The sequence below is a fragment of the Triticum urartu genome, chromosome 5A, assembly GCF_056163025.1.
Source record: "Triticum urartu cultivar PI428250 chromosome 5A, HENAU_Tu73, whole genome shotgun sequence".
Classification (NCBI taxonomy): domain Eukaryota; kingdom Viridiplantae; phylum Streptophyta; class Magnoliopsida; order Poales; family Poaceae; genus Triticum; species Triticum urartu.
Genome location: NC_141877.1, coordinates 429,419,810 through 429,426,733, shown reverse-complemented (window position 1 = coordinate 429,426,733; position 6,924 = coordinate 429,419,810).

Here is a 6,924-nt window from a genome sequence, read left to right as displayed (position 1 = left end):
CAGGGGCATAGCTGTCGATCTGCTCCAGATGGCCAAGCGAGTTGGCCCGCAGTACGAAGCCGCCGGATACGAAGATCTGTCCGGGGAGGAAGGTTCCTCCTTGGACAGCGTCATTATTGACGATTGAAGGGGCCATCGAACATTTTGTCGACGGCACAGTGGAACTCTCAATGAAAGCACCAACGTTGGTGTCAAAACCGGCAGATCTCGGGTAGGGGGTCCCGAACTGTGCGTCTAGGATCGATGGTAACAGGAGACGGGGGACACGATGTTTACCCAGGTTCGGTCCCTCTCTATGGAGCTAATACCCTACTTCCTGCTTGATTGATTTTAATGAATATGAGTATTACTAGAGTTGATCTACCACGAGATCGTAATGGCTAAACCCTAGAAGTCTAGCCTATGTGAGTATGGTAATGAGTATATATGGTGTCCTTTCCGGACTATCCCCTTCGGTTTATATAGACACCGAGGGGATCTAGGGTTTACATGGAGTCGGTTACATAAGAAGGAATCTTCGGTCGCCAAGCTTGCCTTCCACGCCAAGTAGAGCCCAATCCAGACACGGTGCAGTCTTTGGCCTTCATGTCTTCACAGCCCATCAGTCCGGCCCATGAATAACAGGCCGGACGCCCGAGGACCCCTTAGTCCAGGACTCCCTCAATGAGCAAGTCTCTCACTCGGGGGCTTAGGTACGAATCTGTTCCGCCTAAGTTTAAAAAATCCTACCGAGTGGTGAGCAACCCTCCCACTTGGGGGCTTAGCTGCAGTTCAATACTCGCCTAAGTTCAAAAAATCCTATTGAGTGGTGAGAAACCCTCCCACTCGGAGGCTTAGCTGCAGTCCAGTACTCGCCTAAGTTCAAAAAATCCTACCGAGTGGTGAGCAACCCTCCCACTCGGGGGCTTAGCTGCAGTTCAATACTCGCCTAAGTTTAAAAAATCCTACCGAGTGGTGAGCAACCCTCCCACTCGGGGGCTTAGCTGCTGTTCAATACTCGCCTAAGTTTAAAAAATCATACCGAGTGGTGATCCTCCCACTCAGGGGCTTAGCTGTAGTTCAATACTCGCCTAAGTTTAAAAAATCCTACCGAGTGGTGAGCAACCCTCCCACTCAGAGGCTTAGCTGCAGTTCAATACTCTCCTAAGTTTTTAAAAAAATCCTACCGAGTGGTGAGCAACCCACTCAGGGGCTTAGCTGCAGTTCAATACTCGCCTAAGTTTAAAAAATCCTACCAAGTGTGAGCAACCCTCCCACTCGGAGGCTTAGCTACAGTACAGTACTCACCTAAGTTTAAAACAATTCTACCGAGTGGTGAACAACCCTCCCACTCGGGGGCTTAGCTGCAGTCCAGTACTCGCCTAAGTCTTAAGGCTTGCTCCATCCTTACCCGTAAGGACGGCGAGGTGCAGGTCGACCACGACCTGCCCTCAGGCTTCGCCACAAATACAACGTCCGCTCCATCCTTACCCGTAAGGACGGCAAGGTGCAGGTCGACCACGATCTACCCTCGGACCCTCGCCACAAATACAACATCCGCTCCATCCTTACCCGTAAGGACAGCGAGGTGCAGGTCGACCATGATCTGCCCTCGGAGCTTCACCACAAATACAACGTCCGCTCCATCCTTATCCGTAAGGGTGGCGGGGTGCAAGTCGACCACAATCTGCCCATAATTCACTCGACTGAGCTGCATCACAAAGTCAATAGCAACTCAAACTGCAAGAAACAAGTCATGCACAAAGAGTCAAAAGATTCAAAAGCAACCAAAGTTCAGATAAAATCCTAAGGTTCCAGAACACGGATTAAAGTACTCGGGCATCAGGCCCAAAGGAGTTTAACGATTACAAAATCACTCGGCATTCCGAGGCAAATTTAAGGCGAGGCATAAAGTTTGTTCACTCTGCAGGAGGAGGGCTTGCAGGCTCGACGAACTCGTCTAGATCAATCCCGTTAGCAATCTGAGTGGCAGCAGCAATGAAGGTTTCCATGAAGGATCGGAAGTCATGCTTTTTGGCATTGGCAACCTTGATCGTTGCCATCTTCTCTTCTCAGGCTTCCTTGCAGTGGACACGAACCAGCGACAGAACCACGTCAGCACTGCATCGAGCAGAAGACTTCTTCCATTCTTGCACTCGACCAAGGACCTCATTGAGTCGAGTCATCAGAGACTCGAGGTCATTTTGAAGCGTTGCCCTTGGCCAGAGTGCTATATCTATGCGTGGCACCACCACCTTCAGACGAGCAAGATAGCTCATAACACTGGCAACACGGGATTCCAGTCGAAGCACGTTCATAGCAGCATCATCATCGACGGGAGAAAGGACGGGGTCCAGACCTGTCTTGACCTGCCCAGTCTCTTCTTCAAAGTTTTGATAGAATTCTACAAACTCAAGAAATAATGAGTCGACAGATGCCTGATGAATCGACAACAGTTAAACAGTCAAGCAAAGGGAAATACCTTCGAGCATAAGGAACAACTTTTTGGCAAGTGCCCCTAGATAAGCCTCCAGGTCATTTCTCTTACGAGAAATGCCTTCAATCTTCTTCTTCAAAGCAAGTTTGTCCTTCTTCAGACGGGTCGCTTCTTTGTTTGCCTCGGTGAGGGATGCCTTTAGTTTGGCGTTGGCTTCCTCCAATGCTCCGACTGAAGCCAGCTTCTTGTCGGCAAGTGCAGTCTTCTCCTTAGCCTCCTTCTACGTAGCTGCAAGGTCAAGATCCTTTTGCACCAAAGCTTGCTTCATTTTCACTGAAGAATGTGCATTCGGTTCAAGGAGAGGAACGAACAGATAACTTCAGAGATAGTCAAGATAAACAGTCGACAGGTCGTTACCTTCCGTACCAGCTACTTCATCTTGAGCATTTTTCAAGTTTTGATTGGCCAGCTCCAAATCAAGGTTGAGTTGCCCCTGCTTTTCTTCGAATTCGGCGAACTTGGAGATAAGCTCGCAGGATTTCTACAGACAGCAAAAGGTACATCAGTAAACATGATGAAAGATCAGTCGCTTCCGAGTGAATACAGCTCTAAGACTACCACAGAATCAAAACATCTACAGCAGTCTCGGGGACTACACCCAGTGGGTGCACTTAGCGTGCCCCCACTGGTTCGGGTTCCACTCGACATGGTCCGACCAGACCGAGTGGAAAGAAAAAAAAAGAGAAGAAGATCGAGGTTATTTTTTGAAGTCAACAAAAGACATTCTCACACCCCAACCGACTGCCCGCATTCGACTGTGGTCTCGGGGACTACACCCAGTGGGTGCACTTAGCATACCCCCACTGGTTCAGATTCCACTCGACATGGTCTGACCAGACCGAGTGGAAGAGTGAAACAATAAAGACATAAATTCAAACACCCAGTGGGTGTGCAGATGCGAAGTGCAAAATAACAGGAGGATGCACAAAGAAAAGTTTTCAGGTAGCATATCCTAACAGAACAAGCAACAAGATAAGAATTTAGTAGGAAGCCAACTTACCTGGACATCGGCTCGAAGGGCCGCACTGGCGTCATAAGCAGCCTGACTGTTTTTATGCACCACCTTCACTCGCTCCATCATTATGCTAGATTGGCAAATGGCTTCTGCAGCGGCGCCTGCCTGGTCTTCTGGAACGTGATAAGTAGTGAAGAATGGGGTTGGCGGCTCAGTCGCGGCAGCTTGGAGTTCCAAGGCATGATGCTGGATAGTTGAAGCAAACACTGGTGCAGTCGGCGATGTGGGGCGTTCACTTGATACTGGAACAGCGAAAGTAACAGAAGCCCGAGTCACATCTTCAGGCTGTTGAATCACTGGCTCTGCCACTGGCACCAATTGGGATGTCTTGCCAGTTGATGCCTTCTTACTCCCCCTGGGCCTTAGCGGCACGTCCTCGTCGTCATCCAGAAGATCAATGACATGGGGAGGAGCTGTAGAAAGAATTAGTTGTCAGAATTCAGTCGGTCAACAAAATAGCTGAGGAAGCAAAGGCAAGTTTGCAAAAGTCATACCCGGGTTAGAAGTGACTGTGTCTTCTATGTCTTCATCATCATCCCTATAAGCAGAAGTCCCAGAAGTAGCAGCTCTACAAGTTTCAAGATTCACTCAGACAAATGAGAAAGAGAGTCGACAGCATAAATCCTTGATCGAAAGGTAGAGACAAGGCACTTACGCAGAAGCGACAGGGACGTCGATCTTGATCTTGGGCAGGGCCTTCCAAGGCTTTGGTTATGTAACCTTTTGCTACTTTGGGGCCTTCTCAGTCAGCACAAGAGAAGAGGTCCGAGTGCGCTTGGAAGTTTGTTCAGTCGGCCTAGCTACTTCTCCACGGACACTCGCTGGGTCGTGCTTATGTTTGGAACGCTTTTCAGTGCGAGGCGGTGACTCGAATTCTTCACCACTGCTCGAGTCCTCGCTTTCCTCCTCCTCTTCCCCTCCATCAGATTGCCAATCCATGCTTTCGCCTCCGCTTGCCTCCCCTTCCGGGTCCTGCTCCTGCTCTCCGTTGGGCATCGCGTACATCTCAGTGAGGGCCTGAAAGACAACAAGTGGAACAAAATGTCAGTCGATTGGCAAAAAGCAATTACATGATAGATCAAAAAACACTCAGAAGATAGAATTGGACCTTGTCTGGTTCATATGAGTTGTCGAGTGGAGGGATTCTCCTGGACCCCCTGGGGTTATCCTTGTTGCCAGTGATGCCCTTCAACCACTGCTCCACCGTATCCTCGTCGACTTCTTCTGGGTGGATCCGAGTGGTATCTTCGATGCTCGAATACATCCACATCGGATGGTCGCGAGTTTGAAGTGGCTGAATGCGTCGTCTGAGGAAGACCTCCAGCAGATCCATGCCAGTCACGCCATCACAAACGAGCTGTACCACTCGCTCGACCAGCACCTTCACCTCCGCTTTCTCCTCCGGGGTCATTTTCAAGGCAGAGGGCTTCTCGACTCGAGCCATGGAAAAGGGGGGAAGTCCAGTCGACTGGCCTGGAGTCGGCTGGTCTTTGCAGTAAAACCAGGTCGACTGCCACCCTCTGACTGACTCGGTAAGAATCATGGCTGGGAAAGTACTTTTACCTCTCATTTGGATCCCAAGACCCCCACACATCTGGATCACATGTGTCCTCTCATCACTCGGGTTGGCCTTTTTGACCGACTGAGAACGACAGGTGAAAATGTGTTTGAAGAGGCCTGATACGTCTCCAACGTATCTATAATTTTTGATTGCTCCATCCTATAGTATCTACTGTTTTGGACATTATTGGGCTTTATTATCCACTTTTATATTATTTTTGGGACTAACCTATTAACTGGAGGCCCAGCCCAGAATTGTTGTTTTTTGCCTATGTTAGGGTTTCGACGAAAAGGAATATCAAACGGAGTCCAAACGGAATGAAACCTTCGGGAACGTGATTTTCTCAACGAACAAGACCCAGGACACTTGGACCCTACGTCAAGACACAAAATAGGAGGCCATGAGGTAGGGGTGCGCCTACCCCCCCCCAGGCGCGCCCTCCACCCTCGTGGGCCCCCTGTTGCTCCACCGACGTACTCCTTCCTCCTATATATACCTACGTACCCCCAAACGATCAGATACGGAGCCAAAACCCTAATTCCACCACCGCAACTTTCTGTATCCACGAGATCCCATCTTGGGGCCTGTTCCGGAGCTCCCCCGGAGGGGGCATCGATCACGGAGGGCTTCTACATCATCACCATAGCCCCTCCGATGAAGTGTGAGTAGTTTACCTCAGACCTACGGGTCCATAGTTATTATCTAGATGGCTTCTTCTCTCTTTTTGGATCTCAATACAATGTTCTCCCCCTCTCTTGTGGAGAACTATTCGATGTAATCTTCTTTTTGCGGTGTGTTTGTTGAGAACGATGAATTGTGGGTTTATGATCAAGTCTATCTATGAATAATATTTGAATCTTCTCTGAATTCTTTTATGTATGATTGGTTATCTTTGCAAGTCTCTTTGAATTATCAGTTTGGTTTGGCCTACTAGATTGATCTTTCTTGCAATGGGAGAAGTGCTTAGCTTTGGGTTCAATCTTGCGGTGTCCTTTCCCAGTGACAATAGGGGCAGCAAGGCACGTATTGTATTGTTGCCATCGAGGATAACAAGATGGGGTTTTCATCATATTGCATGAGTTTATCCCTCTACATCATGTCATCTTGCTTAAGGAGTTACTCTGTTTTCATTAACTTAATACTCTAGATGCATCCTGGATAGCGGTCGATGAGTGGAGTAATAGTAGTAGATGCAGGCAGGAGTCGGTCTACTTGTCTCGGACGTGATGCCTATATACATGATGATACCTAGATATTCTCATAACTATGCTCAATTCTGTCAATTGCTCAACAGTAATTCATTCACCCACCGTAGAATACCTATGCTCTTGAGAGAAGCCACTAGTGAAACCTATGGCCCCCTGGTCTATCTTCATCATATTAATCTTCGAATACTTAGTTATTTCCTTTCCTTTCCACTTTGCTTTTATTTTACCTTTCACCTTTATCATAAAAATACCAAAAATATTATCTTATAATATCTATCAGATCTCACTCTCGTAAGTGGCCGTGTAGGGATTGACAACCCCTTAACGCGTTGGTTGCGAGGATTTATTTGTTTTGTGCAGGTATGAGGGACTCGCGCGTAGCCTCCTACTGGATTGATACCTTGGTTCTAAAAAACTGAGGGAAATACTTACGCTACTTTGCTGCATCATCCCTTCCTCTTCGGGGAAAACCAACGCAGTGCTCAAGAGGTAGCAAGAAGGATTTCTGGCGCCGTTGCCGGGGAGTCTACGCAAAAGTCAACATACCAAGTACCCATCACAATCCCTATCTCCCTCATTACATTATTTGCCATTTGCCTCTTGTTTTCCTCTTCCCCACTTCACCCTTGCTGTTTTATTCGCCCTCTCCCTCTATCCTCCCTCT